At 40.1% G+C, this 14,390-nt stretch overlaps 1 protein-coding gene across 21 annotated transcripts in view; it reads right to left on the bottom strand.

Moving 5' to 3' along the window:
- Window positions 1–14,390, bottom strand: part of ALB (albumin) — a 135,795-nt gene that overhangs the window by 94,962 nt on the left and 26,443 nt on the right. For 3 of the 21 annotated variants that reach the window (XM_064584570.1, XM_064584572.1, XM_064584580.1), the window contains exon 1: window positions 11,655–11,917. The exons of 17 other annotated variants lie outside the window; for them this stretch is intronic. The gene's annotated coding sequence lies outside the window, so the exon portion shown is untranslated. Of the gene's footprint in view, window positions 1–1,605; window positions 1,700–11,654; window positions 11,918–14,390 lie in introns of those variants that run through there. One more of the 21 variants, XM_064584571.1, reaches the window with a different exon arrangement.

Below are 14,390 nucleotides of genomic sequence, written 5' to 3'. Positions count from 1 at the left end.
ATATTAAAACATGTTAAGGATAATGTTCCTCAAAGTACAGTAAATTCTCTGTTACTTAATCCCTAATCAACTCAACAGAGATAAATGGATGGAAGGAGAGAAGAAGAGAGGGAGCAAGGGAGAATGAAAATAGAATTTACAATTATATTCATATAACTTTTTATAACATATAAATGAAACATAAACTATATTTCTTATATTATTTGTATATGACTACTGTTTGTACTTCTACAATGCAAGGCTCTCTATCATTCCCAATAATAAATACTGTATTAGATTCCAATCACACTTAGACATTCTGCAAGTGTAAGGTATGATTTCGTGTGTCTTCCAACCCTTGTATTCCCAAATTCTAAAAACAGGAATGTATAGATTTAGATATATACTGCCCAGGGCAACAAGAAGAGCCTTTCAACTATGCAAAGACAAGTCTTTTCCTGTTAGTCTGGTCTTGTCTGTTTCACTAAAACTCTTATGTGTTTCTCTAGATTGCCACAATGTTCATCAGTAATGTAGTACCTGAGTGGGGAAACAGTGAAAAAAATTTAGAACAGAAGACCCTGGGATAATGGCTCTAAAATAATTAAGGCACTTAATATATTATTGTAGTAAGGAGATATTGTTATAATTTCTCACTCTTAGTGTAATATATGTAAAAAAGGGAGGGGTGGGGACAGGGTGGAGAAAGCAATGGAATGCTATGATGCTTACACTACTCCTGGGTAAGCCCCATGACCATGTTTAAAGATCCGGTGTTCACCTAATGCAGTCAGATTACTTTGGAGGACAATGATTTTTAAGTCTTCACCACCCTCAGCAAACATACTTAAAGGTGGAATTTCACACTTAGAGATTACAGCGAAGTTTTCTAGTTAAGACACTTGGCCAATACATGGCTTTGTTTGCAACAACAAAAAAGTCTTATTTGCCTTGTGAACATGGAACCAACAGAAGGTATTAAAAGTTATAGATAGTCACAGTTGATTTTATTATTTTGGATTTAACACGAACTTTAAAATCCTAATTGAAAAAAAATGTTTTAATAAGAGAAATCTGTCAAAAATATACACATACAAACAGCTTTGGTAATAACATGTAATTTAAATTCTCAAAAAGATATGACTTGCTCCTAAACATCCTGTAGGAAGTGATTTTTTTTAAATCTATTTGTTTTTAAAATATAAAATATTAATAATCATGCCATAAACTATCTGAAAAATATACTTTCTTAAATGTATATGACCTTCAGTTGAAGGAAACAAAACATCAGCCTTTAGATTTTACGCACTATTACATAGTTTTTCCATTAATGTTTCATCATGCCTTTTTCTAAATGTTCTAACTTCAAGTTGAAGGTTGAGGTAGAAGGCACAGAATAGAAGTTGCGCAAACTGTTGCCAATGTAATCTCGTCTTAAAAAGTGTTTTCAACAATGAATCCCTATTTCCAACCACCCCCAGTCTAAACTACTTCTCAGGGTCCTAGACTTTCCATACTCTGGAACTAACTTTGCCACTTTATTCCCAATAGTCCTCAGTGCCCTTCTTTTCTCCTGGTTGGGCCTATTAAATTCATGCATTCAGTAAATATTTGTTGAGTGCCTACCATGGGGCAGGCATCAAGCCACAATGTAGTGGTGGGCACAGGCTCCAGAATCAGATAGACCAAGTCAAATACAAGCTAAAATGCCACCTCCTGTGCGATTCTTTAACCTCCATTTGCCTCTGGTTTCTTATCTGTAAAAAGAGGATCATATAGTATCATAAGTTTATTGTAAAGATTATAGGAAATAATATGTGTCGAGTGCGTACAACCGTTCCTGACACCTAGTAAGCCCTCAAGAAACATTAGGTGTCATTAGGGAGTGCATAGTGTTTAAGAAAATCAAAGAATTGAAACAAAATTGGATAAGTGCCATTCCGGGGGGAGTATGGGGTGTTATGGCAGGGCCAAACAAAGCAACTACATTGTCAGGAAAGGTTTTCCAGAGGAAGTGACATTGAAGGTGAATCCTGAAATATAAGTTGGAGTGACCTTGGTGATAGCACAGAGTGGTCTAGGCAAGGAGAGCTATATGTGAGAAGGCCCAGAAGTACATTAACACGGTATTTTGGAGAAACTGAATGAAATTCAGTAGACCTGAGTAATGAGAGATGAGGACAGAGTAGGGGAGGCTGCAAGATCCAGATCTAGACGTTAATATCCAGGTCCATATTCTTTAAGAGAATTTCAACTTTATACTAACAATAATGAGAAGCAATTTGGGGACTTTAAGAGGAAAGGCGGGGCACCCAGGAGGCTCAGTTGGTTAAGCATCTGCCTTCAGCTCAGGTCATGATCCCAGGGTCCTGGGATCGAAGTTCCCTACCTCCCCCACCCTGCTCAGGCTTCCTGCTCAGCAGGGAGTCTGCTTCTCCCTCTCCTTCTGCCCCTCCCCCTCATTTGTGCACAGGCACTCTCTCTCAAATAAATAAAATCTTTAAAGAAGAAGAAGAGGAGGAGGAGGAGGAAAGGCAATATGATGTTATTTGGGTTTGAAAATAAATGACTACAGATTGGAGAATAGATTGGAGGAGAAAAGTGAGAACAGGATCATGACATGATCTACTATCTTTCAAAGGCCAGATATATACCATGGTCCTTGCAAAGCTTTTCTTTATAGCTTGAGCTCTCCTTGATCACCACTGATTGCTTTCTTTCTTCTAAACTCTAATAGCACTTTTTTGGGTTTTGTTTCTTGTTTTTTTTTTTTACTTTGGCAATATATCTTTAAACCATAACCTCACCACAAGGTTAGTATCTGAGGGGAGACATACTGAAAGAAGAAATATTCATCTGTCTTTCCAAGCATAACCCCAAGAAAGACTCACAACTATACAGGTGTTGCCTGTTGGATTCCTAGAAATAGTCTCAGATTGAGTTTAGTGCATAGGGAGTATTCATGGGACAAAGGAGTACCCATGGGATTGACATTTGTGGAAGAGAGGAAAAGGAAGCAGGAGTGCGGAAAGGAAGAAATCAAGCAACAGTCCCAACCAACCCCATTGGAACCTTTGGAGTTAGAATGGCCTCTCAGATGTCAAGGCCTTTATACCCCACATCAATCAGCTATTGGGTATAGGACTTCCCTGTGGCTCTCTGTAACTGAGGCCATCTTTGAAGGCTATTTATAGATAGTTCCTTCAGCAGCTGAGGCCTCAATCCTTCACTGACAGGGGATCCAGGTGGTATATCAGAGTGTCACTACATTGGGATAAGATAGCCTGGACTGCTTATTCAAAAAACCTGACCAAACCCAACAAAATCTTCATCAGACTTTATACATAGCCATCTTATCATACTTCCTAGTAGCCATGACCTCCTTTTCAGGAGAAAGATGAATTTCCAGTGTAAATAGACAAGTGAAGAGGAGGACTATGGAAGAGAGGAAAAAGAAGAAGCTGAGTTTGTACTGAGCTCCAAATTTAGCTAGAATATTTTGGGAGAATATGTCCAGGAACATATGTTAGATAGGCATTTGCTGTTAGAGGGCTATTGTCATCAACTAATCAGAGATACACAATGCTGTGAACTTCTGGAGTACTTAGACACTGAACTTCACCTGAATCTTATCTAGCATTCCCATAGGCCATGCACAGGACAAGTATTTTACGTGATGCTCTCATTCTTGAGGAGATAGATAGATAGATAGACAGATAGGGAGATAGATAGATAATAGATAGATAGATAGATGGATAGATGGATAGATAGATAGATAGATAGATAGATAGATAGATAGATAGATAATAGATAGATGATAGATAGATATAAACACACACATCTGTCCTATTAAATGGTGTTTTTGAAATAGGAAGCAGATATTAATTGTGAATAAATAGTTGACTGCATGATCCAGTTTGCGTCTGTGGCTCAAACCCAAAAACAAAAAAGGAATGTAATCCACTCTTAGAAGACCTATATGTCCCCTAGAATTCCATAGATGAAATATCTATGACAACCTCTCAACCCTCTTTGCTTCTTTGCTGGCACCCTGGTACTCTTTAAGAGAAGACTGAGAAACCCCAATTCTGCCAGGAACTATTGCAACTGCAAATCTGTGCTGGTATGACAATGTCCAACCCCAAGACCTTAGACCAACTCAGAGGGAACGTGAAATCTAATCCATATTTAAGAGAACATTATCAGGAAGATGGTCTTCAGACCCACTTGGAGCAATTTAAGTATTGGGTAATTCTTGTTAGCCATTGGACCTTTTTGATTCTCCATGATCTAGATATATCAAAAAATGTAGCCTTGTATGATTGCCTGGGTTTTGTGGTCCTAGCACTACCATACCATCTCTGAGGAAACTCCAGTAAATGTATCTTTGAGAGCTTTGGGTTTGAATGTCTGTGCTGGATTTTGTCATGTGAATTTAGACAATGCTGAAAACTACATTTCCCAAAGTTCTTTTCCCTCTGTGGTACAAGTTGACCAAAAGAGGAACCACATGAGATTTGGGAGGCAAAAGTGAAACAGAAGTCATTACCCTTAGAAGGTCACAGCAGTCAGACATGGTGACAAAAAAGACAGAGTATTGGCAATTCCCAACTTGTCCTCCCCTGCATATAGCTCATCTTCCCAGCTGCTGGTTCTGCTGGCCAACTGTGACTCCAGGCCCTCCACCAGGTGCTTGCCTGTGGACCCATTGAGGCAGTAGCTACACGAAGGCAATAACTTCCCAGAACCAGCAATTTCCATGGACCTTACCCTCATTGTTGTGCTTTGGCTTTCTGAAGGGCTTGGTTTCTTGCTTTTCCCTTCAAGCTTTGACTTGTCCACCAGGCAAGTATTTAGAAAGTACAGATCGATGATGATTTTTTTGAGTCTCTAACTCTTGTCTTCTAGACTTTCATTTCCACAGGCTCCCTTCACGTTTAATAAATTCCTTATTCTTATAAATTTTATAGTGGTTTTGTTATCCTGACAGAATCCTGAATGATATCCTTTCTAGCCAAGTAAGTTAGAGCAACTAGATATGATATTAGGGTCTACAAAAGGTAATTATCTTTCAGGAATGGAAGAGCTTCTTCACCTCAATCTCGACCATATCCTGCCTTCCATCTCCGCCTCTCATAAAGAGAGCCCTCCATCATCTCCACGGAGGAATCCCTGCCATATGGGTACCTAAGATTAAGGTGTACTCTGTCTATGCACATATTTCTAGAGAAAGCTGTTGATGGCAATAGTTAATTACACAATATACGGGACTGGACATGTTTCCTATAAGCACTGCCTCTAAGACCTGGATACACCTACTTGAGAGGTCTTAAAACTCCTCCCTGATGTTCTTAACAAGGAACGGCACAAATGACAAGAGAGCTAAGCATATGTCAGGTGCAGGTGTCATATTCTTCTTGAAAGTCAACTCCATATCATATATATGTCAGGTTCATATAAGACAAGAGGAATCTATAAATTTATCGATGTACAAGTTTATTCATGCCTGAGAGTCTTTGCTCAAAGACTGACATGGCCCTACAACCACAGCTAGAAGTGGAAAGCTTCATCAGTGGGTGAGAGGAGGCTGACACATGGACCAAGCAGCATCTGAAGGAGTTGTAGAATTACTGGAAGCAGTCCTGAAGAATCAAGGTGTTGCTTGCACTAACATGAAGCCCAGACAATGTGGCCTGGTTGGATACTGAGGTCCATTCAAGCCCCTGAACATGACCCATGAGGATGTCTAGTAATCCTTTTTCTGACAAAACTTTCTGATGCATAGCACTATTTATAAGATTTGCATCTAGAAGCAAAGCAGGCTCAGGATGCCCTGGGAAAACTTACACCCTGATTCCTCAGAGCTCATTAAAAAGGGTTTGTCCTAGGGGTGCCTCGGTATTGCAGATCTCAGGGGCATGAGATCGAGCCCTGCCTGGGTTCTACACTGAGTGTGGAGTCTGCTTAAGACACTCTCTCCTTCTGCCCCTCCTCCCCCTAAAATAAATAAATCTTAAAAAAAAAGTTTGTCCTAGCCCTTCCCTTTCATATAGATTTAGTACAATTCTTAGTGCTTCTACCAAGATGGGGCACAAAGTATTCTTTACATCTGATCATATTCTGCTTCAGAGCCTGCTGCCTTGCTGATTGAAAAGGTGTTTCCTCTCCATAAACTACCTGATAATTTACAGTGAGACCATGTACAGTGACTAGTCTTGTGTTTCTAGAGTGCATCCCTTAAATTCTTCAATGTCTTAGTTCATGCCTCTCCTACTCACTATCCGCAGATAGAGGTTAAAAGGAGTGACTAACCAGACACAGAAAGAAAACTTCTGTGGCTACATATCAAATAAAGAATATGACTATGTCATCCATCTTACAACAGAGAAACTGGCCTTTAACGATTTTTATATACCCCTTCTTCAATAAATATGGATTTCATGTCCACTGCTTTCTTCTATGCCTAGCATCACCATAACCTTTGCCTCAACTCAATTCCTGGAAGAAATCCAAAACAACCCAGAGGAGTTATGGACATCTCCTGATACAAGGCTTCTGTGGTTTTCATATCCACCACCACTCAGGCCCTGTAGCATGTGAGTCTTCAGTTTCTACAGCCAGACCTTCTAACGGATGGGTTGCCAATTTCTATGTCTATGACCACCTAAGTCAAATCCTCTGGCTACTTCCCACTGTCTGTCCCCCTCAAAGAAATTCCCCATACCTTTCTCTCATGCTTCCATTACGTGACAAATTGTATGGTCATTCATCCTCTTCACCATCATCACCATAACACTTTTCATTTCCTTCTTCAGATAAGTCCCTGCTCTTTAACTCAAATCTGGATCTCCCTTGAAGATAACAGTTCCCCTAGGCCCCTCTCAAGTGCATGTTTTTGGCAGGTAAATGAGAGTTTTTGTCTAATGACTTCTATTCTCCTAATGAAATAGGAGATAAGATCATCTTCTAAAAGTGATTTCAAAATATATCTTGAATCTAACCACTTTCAGCTACCTCTACTACTAACATAGTAGTCTAAACCAGCATTACATCTTGCCTGAATCTACTAAATAAGCATTCTGACTAGTCTTCCTACATCTTTTGGCCTCTTCCACATAAGCAACTAGGATGATCTTGTCAAAACACCGATCACAGAACTTTCTTGCTTAACACACTTCAGTGGCATCCTATCTTTGAGTAAAGACAGAAAGCCTTACAATGGCCTTCTATGATTGGCCTTTACCTGTTTCTTAGACTCATTTGGCAACATGCTGTTCATAGCTTTCTGACACAATGGCCGCAATAGCCATCTTTCAACTACTTGAAGCCATAGTAATTCCTTTTATCAGAAGGAATTAGGGTAGGCATACTTTATCCATTCTTTATCTAGTTATCTCCTATTTCCCCTTATGATCTCAGATCAACCGTAATTTCTCAGGAAAGCACTATTATACTCTCTTTCTTCCCTATAACATTTAACATACAGTTTTTCATTAATTATTTTAATTAATTAATAATTATTAGTTATTCTCATTAATTAGTATTATATTTATATTTGGTTATATGGATCATTACATTATCATATTATATTTATCATTATATTACATAATTTTGGGTTGATGTATAATGTCTTTCCCCCACTTAGCTTGTAAGCTGGGTAACAGTAAGGACCATGTTTATTTTTGTTCACCATTGTATTCTAATCCAGAGCCTAATACATATATAGTAAGCATTCAATAAGGATCTGTTAAAGAAACAAATGCCTAAGTTGACAGTTTTGAACACTAAGAAAGACAATACAGAGAAGAGACTCTGTGGCTCTTCATAATAGATATGTACCACCCATCACTACTTTCTAGCCTATATAAGAACAAGATTTCTGACTATAAAGTAGGAGCCTTCTACTTCCAGGTTTACCATTCTTGCATTCAAAATTCATTTTCACTAATCCCTATACACATGACACTAGAACTCCCCTCTAAACCCAATGCTTTGCAACTTACCCCAACTGCCAGAGACAAGGAGCCAAAACACACAGTAGGAAATGATCTGGACTTTGCCATTATTATAGCTAGCCTTGGTACTTCATCTGGTGGAGACAGTACTTAGTAGAGAAAAACACATCTGAACAACCACTGATGTGGACCTCCCGTGTAAGGTCCAGTGGTTTTGGTTGAGACACTGCTCCATGACCAAAAATGACGGTTATGTTTCCTACAGAAACAGGGGTTGAGTCCCTATAGAATAATGAAGTCGTTTGAAGTGGGAATGATCATTAGAACACACTTTTGAGAGCAAGCCAAGAATCAGAAAGAGGAAACCAAATACCAAAGTCTAGTTCAAAGGACAGGAGAACTGGGAATGGAGCCACAGTCAGAGGTTAGATGGACTATGGAATGAATGGGTGCAGATTAGGAACCAAGGAGTTGTGTACAAAATATCACAGTGAACAGGGGCGCCTGGGTGGCTCAGTTGTTAAGTGTCTGCCTTCGGCTCAGGTCATGATCCCAGGGTCCTGGGATCGAGCCCCACATCGGGCTCCCTGCTCCGCAGGAAGCCTGCTTCTCCCTCTCCCACTCCCCCTGCTTGTGTTCCCTCTCTGGCTGTGTCTCTCTCTGTCAAATAAATAAATAAAATCTTTAAAAATATATATATATACCACAGTGAACAGATCAGAGTAGACAAATGCCTGGGGCCATGGCCATAAATGACTGATGTAAGGCACATAGGTGGACTAGAACATCCTACCAAAGAGAATTGATATCTATCAGGGAAAACCCTGGGAAAGTCTTCCCTTCCTTGAGAAAGAAAGCCTAGGTGTTTATGCAGGGTCAGAAGGAAAATCCCTCCAACCAGCTTCCTTTAATTGAGGCCCCTCACATATTCAGCTTGTGACCCATACCCAATAACAATTAAGCTTTAATAACGAGTATACTTCTCTGGTAACTAATAGGGAGCTTCAGGTAATATAGCCCTTTCACATCAGAAGTACTAAATCTTCTAGCTTCATTGTCATCTTGCTTCTTTCTCCCACTGTATTCTTGTGTTGACATAATTCATGACCTCTGACTTGTCTTCTAGCTTTTGGCTTAATGTTTATTCTTTGTATTTGACAACAGATTGTTTTATCAACCTTTTTTCTTGGGCCATGCTTTATACTTACTTTTCACCTTTTTTTCTTCTAGCTATTCCAGATAATTAACTAATCTACTTGATACTTACTACCTCTGGAGTACCTTTTCCACCTTAAATTTGAGTGGCTGATGTCTCTACCTAACCTGCCCTAATCCTTTGCACTCTTAGAGTAGCAAGGGCAGGACTTATAGAATATACAACTTAATATGCATTTAGTTATTATCTTATAATTATTTGGTCAATTCCTTGTTGTTTCCCATATTTGAGCCCTATTTTACTAAATAAATCTTAGCTTTCTTGAGGAATGAGATTGATTTTATATTACCTCTCTGGTGCTGATAATATTAATCAATATACTGAATTTGAAATAATAACAAATTGTTGGTGAGGTGCATTGGGTATGGCAATGTATAACTTCATTCAAAGAAGCCTTCCTGAGAAGTTAAATGCTACCAAATCCCATTCAACACTTCTACAATTAAATTTAATAAAATATTGGGGTGTCTAGGTGGCTCAGATGGTTACACGTCTGCCTTCAGTTCAGGTCATGATCTCCAGGTCCCGGGATCAAGCCCCATGTCCTGGGACTGAGCCCCATGTCCTGGGATTGAGCCTCACGTTGGGCTCCCAGTTCAGCGGGTTGTCTGCTTCTCCCTCTACCTCTGCCTCTCTCCCTGCTTGTGCTCAGCACTGTCTCTCTCTCTCTATCCCTCTCTCTCTCTCTCAAATAAATAAAATCTTTTAAAAAATACTGTAATCTTAATAAGTAAGATAGTTTTCAAAATGATATATTTGTTTTTAAAGAACATACATTGTATCTAATCATGGACATTTATAATTGGAAAGATCCTCAGAAATTATTTAACATAATACCCTGATAAATTAGAGAGTATCTCCTTAATGTTGATCTCTCGGCCTATGGAGGCAATCATTAAAACATAACTTAGTGAAAGAAGCCAAAGACAGTTTTGCTGAAAAAAGTGGCATTCAAGACAAACTGATTTATAGGTATGCGTTAGCTAGGCAAAGGGGGCACACAAAGTATGGGGTAAAAGCTGGGGAAGGAGGGGCAGAAGTGTCCACTGAGTTTGAGCAACCAGAACAAAAAGAGTAAGGGGAGAGTAAGGGCACAAGATAACCTAGAAGCAGCCAGATTTTGAAGACCTTGTTGAGGATTATGGACTTTATTCTAAGAACATTGAGAAGCCATTAACAGGTTTTACAAGTAGCACAATATGAAAAGATTTTCCCTTTATAAAAAACACCACTCTGGACTTTTGCTTCTGGTCAAGATGAGTAAACAGGATTAGATTTACCCTTCTGCCTGAAATAACTAGAAAAATAGATAATATTTATAAAACAATGGCTTTCAAGATACTGGTTTTCAGTCAATGAAAGACATTTATCCCCTGTCAAATGAGAAGAAATAAGGTAAGCTATACCATAGTCCCAGCTTACTCAAGAAAGTTTTCAGGCTGCAAAGCAGGGAAGAATAACCCTGAGTTGAGAAGGACCTGGGAGTCTGAGGAAGTCAAGTAGGCTAGAAGTGGCAGGCATAGTACTGGGAAGGAAAGAACTATATGGAGAAAGAATTCTAGAGATCTGCAGAGAGTGCCTCTTGAATATTCAGGTAAGTATTCATTAGCACATGTGTGTGAAGAAGCTACCTGAGGCTGGGGGGAGAACCACCCAAAAGGATTAGAGAAAACAGTATTCATAGTTCACATAGGGACTAGGATAGTGCCTGTTCCCAACAGCCAGAGTGGAAAACTTTATATTTTATATTTATATTTTTTATATTTCTATATACTTAAATTTTAGAAGACATCATATCGGATACTAAGAAGAATCTTGCCTTAGTGGTGGGTATTATTTCATCATGGACTAAATGTTGTTCTGGTCCTATCTAACAGAGGTTAGCAGCAAAATTTCTTAGAACTAGTAATAATAAGCAAATCTTAAAAGCAGCCAGAGGAGGGGGCGGAGCAAGATGGCGGAGGAGTAGGAGACCTGGATTTCGTCTCCTCTCAGGAATTCAGCTGGATAGGGATCAAACCATTCTGAACACCTACAAACTCAACAGGAGACTGAAGAAAAGAAGAGCAGCAACTCTCTCATCAGAAAAGCGACCACTTTCTGGAAGGTAGGACGTGCGGAGAAGTGAATCCGAGGCGATATTCGGGAGGATAGGCGGCGGGGGAGGGGCCTCCGTCGGCCGCTTCTGGCAAGTGATAGAACCACGGAGGACAAAATCGGAACTTTTAAAAGTCTGCTCCGCCGAGGGACGTCACTCTGGTGGCTAAGCGGGGGGTGGAACCCTCCGGGACAGTGTGGTCTCAGGACCCTCGGGGTCACAGAAAGACCGGGGGTGCCTGAGTGTGGCAGAGCTCCCAGGTATCGGAGCAGGGAAGCCGGCTGCAGAGGCGGAGCCCAGGCGCGGGCTCTCAGCTCGGGGTGGCCATAAACCGTGATCCGCGGCACAGTCGGGCCCCTGCTCCTCCAGCAGGGACCCAACAAGCGGCAGATCCGGGGAGACTCACCTTCCTCCCCCGGGAGGAGCCGCGCGGGAGTGCTCCACAGGGATCTGCTGGGTTTGGAGACTCCACCCGGGGTCGGGTGCCAGAGACAGAAACGCGCGGTCACAGGCCGGACGAGCACGGAGTGCAGCCGGAGACCGGGGAGACGGGAGTGCCTGACGGCTTTTCTCTGGGGGCTCACTGAGGAGCGGGGCCCCGAGTTCTCGGCTCCTCCGGGGTGGAGATTGGGAGGCCGCCATTTTCCTCTCCGCCTCCAAAGCAGTACGGAAAGCTCGCAGGGAACAAAAGCCCCGGAGAGCAAACCCGAGCAGATTACTTAGCCGGGAGGGGGCAAGGGCGGGGCAATTCTGCCTCCAGCAGAGACATTTGGAAACCACGGCAACAGGCCTCTCCCCAGAAGATCAGCGAGAACAGCCAGCCAAGACCAAGTTTCCCAATCAATGAGAATGGCAGAACTCCAGCGCGAGGGGAATACTGCACATAGAATTCATGGCTTTTTTACCATGATTCTTTAGTCTTTCAAAGTTAATTTTTTTTAACTGTCTTTTTGTCTTTTTATTTCTTTTTGAATTTTTCTTTTTCCCTTTTTCAACCAACATCTTATCAATCCCTTTTTTTAAAAAAAACATTTTTATTTTTCATTTTTAGAGTCATATTCTATCCCTTCATAGTAGTTACCCATATTTTTGGCTTATATATATAAGTTGTTCTCTCTTTAAAATTTTGAGATAGTTTCTTCTAACAGATTAAAATATACCCTAAATCTCTAGTATATGGTGTTTTCTATTCTCCTGCCTGATCACATCCTCTCCCTTTTTTTTCTTTTTCTTTTTTCTTTTTTTAAATCCTCTTCTTTCTTTTTTCAAACAACTTCTTATCAATTCCTTTTGTAAAATTTTTTATACTTTCCATTTTTACAGTCATATTCCATCCCTTCATCATATCAACCCTTATTTTTGTACATATATAAGTTTTTCTTTCTTTAAAATTTTGGGAGGCACTTTCTTCTAAAAGACCAAAATACACCCCAAATCTAGTGTGTGCCACTGATCTATATACCAGCCTGATCATATCTGATCACATTCTGGTTTTTGTTGTTGTTGTTGTTGTTTTGTTTTGTTTGTCTTTGTTTTTATCTTTATCTTTTTCTTTTGTTTCTTTTTCTTTTTTCTCTCTTTCCCTTTCTAATCCCACTGCTTCAGGTCTTTTCTGATTTGTTTAGAGTATATTTTCTGTGGACGTGGTTACTCTGCTAGCATTTTGTTCTCTCATTAATCTATTCTCCTCTGCACAAAATGACAAGATGGAAAAAATCACCTCAACAAAAAGAACAAGAGGTAGTACCGACTGCCAGGGACCTACTCAATACGGACATTAGTACAATGTCAGATCTAGAGTTCAGAATCATCACTTTAAAGATACTAGCTGGACTTGAAAAAAATATGGAAGTTATTAGAGAAACCCTTTCTGGAGAAGTAAAAGAGCTAAAATCCAACCAAGTAGAACTCAAAAAGGCTATTAATGAGGTGCAATAAAAAATGGGGGCACTAACTGCTAGAATAAATGAGGCAGAAGAGAGAATCAGTAATATAGAAGATGAAATGATGGAAAATAAAGAAGCTGAGAAAAAGAGAGATAAACAATTACTGGATCACGAGGGCAGAATTCGAGAGATAAGCGATACCATAAGATGAAACAACATTAGAATAATTGGGATCCCAGAAGAAGAAGAAAGAGAGAGAGGGGCAGAAGGTATAATGGAGCAAATTATAGCAGAGAACTTCCCTAATTTGGGGAAAGGAACAGGCATGAAAATCCAGGAAGCACAGAGAACCCCTCTCAAAATCCATAAAAATAGGTCAACACCCCGACATCTAATAGTAAAACTTACAAGTCTCATAGACAAAGAGAAAATCATGAAAGCAGCTCGGGAGAAGAGATATGTAACCTACAAGGGTAGAAACATTAGATTGGCAACAGACCTATCCACAGAGACCTGGCAGGCCAGAAAGGACTGGCAGGATATATTCAGAGCACTAAATGAGAAAAATATGCAGCCAAGAATACTCTATCCAGCTAGGCTGTCATTGAAAATTGAAGGAGAGATAAAAAGCTTCCAGGACAAACAAAAACTAAAGGAATTTGCAAACACAAAACCAGCCCTACAGGAAATCTTGAAAGGGGTCCTCTAAGCAAAGAGAGAGCCTAAAAGCAACATAGACCAGAAAGGAACACAGACAATATACGGTAACAGTCACCTTACAGGCAATACAATGGCACTAAATTCCTATCTTTCAATAGTTACCCTGAATGTAAATGAGCTAAATGCCCCAATCAAAAGACACAGGCTAACAGACTGGATTAAAAAACAAGACCCATCGATATGCTGTCTGCAAGAGACTCATTTTAGAACCAAAGACACCCCCAGATTGAAAGTGAGGGGGTGGAAAACCATTGACCATGCTAATGGACACCAAAAGAAAGCTGGGGTGGCAATCCTTATATCAGACAAATTAGATTTTAAACCAAAGACTGTAATAAGAGATGAGGAAGGACATTATATCATACTTAAAGGATCTATCCAACAAGAAGATCTAACAACTGTAAATATCTATGCCCCTAACATGGGAGCAGCCAATTATATAAGGCAATTAATAACAAAAGCAAAGAAACACATCGACAACAATACAATAATAGTGGGGGACTTTAACATCCCCCTCACTGAAATGGACAGATCGT

Source organism: Mirounga angustirostris, unplaced genomic scaffold (assembly GCF_029215605.1).
Source record: "Mirounga angustirostris isolate CCGP_5_RB_7025 unplaced genomic scaffold, mMirAng1.0.hap1 SCAF_2, whole genome shotgun sequence".
Lineage (NCBI taxonomy): Eukaryota > Metazoa > Chordata > Mammalia > Carnivora > Phocidae > Mirounga > Mirounga angustirostris.
Note: the sequence above shows the minus strand (reverse complement) of the source record. Positions and strands in the feature narration are given on the sequence as shown.